This window comes from Myotis brandtii, unplaced genomic scaffold (genome assembly GCF_000412655.1).
Source record: "Myotis brandtii unplaced genomic scaffold, ASM41265v1 scaffold1225, whole genome shotgun sequence".
Taxonomy (NCBI): domain Eukaryota; kingdom Metazoa; phylum Chordata; class Mammalia; order Chiroptera; family Vespertilionidae; genus Myotis; species Myotis brandtii.
In genome coordinates, this window is record NW_005354272.1 from 372818 (window position 1) to 375149 (window position 2332).

The 2332-nt window shown below is 36.5% G+C and overlaps 1 pseudogene; it reads right to left on the bottom strand.

Annotated features, from left to right (window-relative positions):
* Positions 1-316: 316 nt before the first annotated feature.
* On the bottom strand, positions 317-1346 carry LOC102259650 (annotated as a pseudogene).
* Between the last annotated feature and the right edge of the window lie 986 nt (positions 1347-2332).

Genomic DNA, 2332 nt, shown 5'->3' on the forward strand with positions numbered 1-2332 from the left:
ATACAATTTCTTAGGAGTCTTAAGAACCACATTTATAAAATATTGCAATGAAAAAAATACCATAAGCAAATGTATAATTTATTTTTGGAGAAAATAACTAAAACTAAGGTTTTTCCAATAAAGGGGAGCAATAACAATAGGATATCATACCATAGTTACATGTTAATTACCACATTCTGTACAATGTGGATGTGCTTAACATGCATTCATAGACAATATGAACTTTTGCTAGTTAAAAATCACAAATCCCTTGTCAATGCTGTAAATTTACAAACGTTGAAATAAATAAATTTTACTAGAAATAAGTAAATTTTAAAAACTGAAGCCTTTGACAGTGTTTATAGATCAACCCAAATGTTAAGTAGAAATAGTACAGTAAGTAAATTGACATTACTATTAGTTTCCACTTACTTTCTTCATAATATGGCTATCTGATGTTACATTTGTGAAGATACTTCCTACAACCACATGGGTACCCCAGAGATTATGAGCAGCCAAGGTCATCAACAGAGAATCCCAAATGACAATAGAGTTCATCTGTTTCAAAGAGTGTTGTTTGTATATGGTCCAAAAAACACCAAACCAGATGATGAGTCAGTAAACTCAGCCCAATAGCCTTCAGCTCGAAGAGCATAGCATATTTCCTTAGCACCACTGATAAACTTGTCTAAGAGCATTTCTCTTTCATTTTCTACCTCCTCACTCCACATAGTCATATAATTCTTAGTTTTCTGTGTTACAGTCAGAATCATTAGTTTGTTGGTGGCCATTTCTGGAAACTGATTAAAAATCTCTTCGTAGCAATTCTGGACATGTTTGGATTACACACTCCACTTTGGCACTTTCAAAGTGCGTTTCTCATTGTTAATTTCTTGTTCAACAGGTGCATCATTACCCTGAAATTCATTCACATATTGTGCCATCACAAACTCATGTTTTCACTTCATAAAAGTTCTGCTAAAACATCAAGTAAAGTTTTATGAATCTGGCTTTTCTTTTGTGACATGGTCCCGTTGAGATGACAATCAAAACCTATATTCCCAGGAAGCTGGAATCTCTGATCCTGGGGCCCAAATGGTCCCATTATTTCACCCGGCCACATTGTTCGAGAGCCTGGCTTGTGGGTTCAGCCCCAGGTTGGGGAGCTTACAAGAGGCAGCTAATGGATGTTTTTCTCTCTCTCTTTCTCTCTAAATATCGGGAGGTGCAGTGGCCACATGAGACTCATCAGAACCTGAAAATCCTGCAGTTGAAAAGGTTTTGGTATTGACAACCCTTTTAACTAAAGAGTAAAATCCTGGGAGATAGAAAACCAGTCTGTCTCTGTTACGGAGTACATTGGCCATTTCTGGTGGAGAGGGCAGACGCAAAATATCTTCCCTTCCGTGAAGTTACTCCAGTCACTGCAGCCGCCTCCAGCTGTCCCAGACCCCGATTTTTCCCGCCTCGAAGATGTCGGCGGCCACAGCCACTTTTTAATTTTTTAAGTTCTGTATGGGAAGACAGCACTGAAAGGAAAAAGTCTGAAAGCCAAGATTAAAGAACTGAAATTCTATTCACATCCAAAATATAGGTTTTATGGGTTTTGTGTATGTATGTGTGCAAATTTGTATGTATATCTATGTGATGAATGGTGTGTGTGTTTGTGTGTGTGTGTACCCACATATGTAAGAAAATGTCTGTGGACAGATGCCTAGATCAATGTCTACAGAGAGTAACAAGACAGCACCCATGACACCTTCCAACAGGTGCTAGCCAATTCACAGATGTTTGGAGTGTAGGGTGGGGGACTATGATTTGTCAAAGCTCACAGACAGTTATGCTGAAGGAATGTATCTGAACCATAATAATAAACGGTATGATCAGCTTCAAACTTGAGAATGATTCTGGAAAGTAATTTGAAGCATTTTGAAAAGAAAGTTATTAGATAAGTTAAATAGCATGAGAAGAAAATTATTCCATTAAAAAAGAAGAATCCACAAAAGCACGCCTAGACATGAAAAGCTGAACTGAGCGTGATAGTGTACTGTTCAGTGCAGGGTAAGAGTCAAGACAGCCTTACTAATAAGTTATTTACATAGACTTAGAGTAGCAGTCAATGGAATAAATGTGTGTTCATATTCTTTTACTTAAACTTTCACAGAGAAAAAAATCACATGCCAATGCCACATAAAATTTAAAAATGACTCGTACTTCTTAATATTACTAAATATAAGTGCTCAAGAAAGACATTGTTTTTCCTTATAATTATATTGGTGCATTGTTTTATCAAAATGCATTAAATACCCTTGCCCCAAATATAAATTCTGCTTTTGGTCTTTTATCTAAAGAT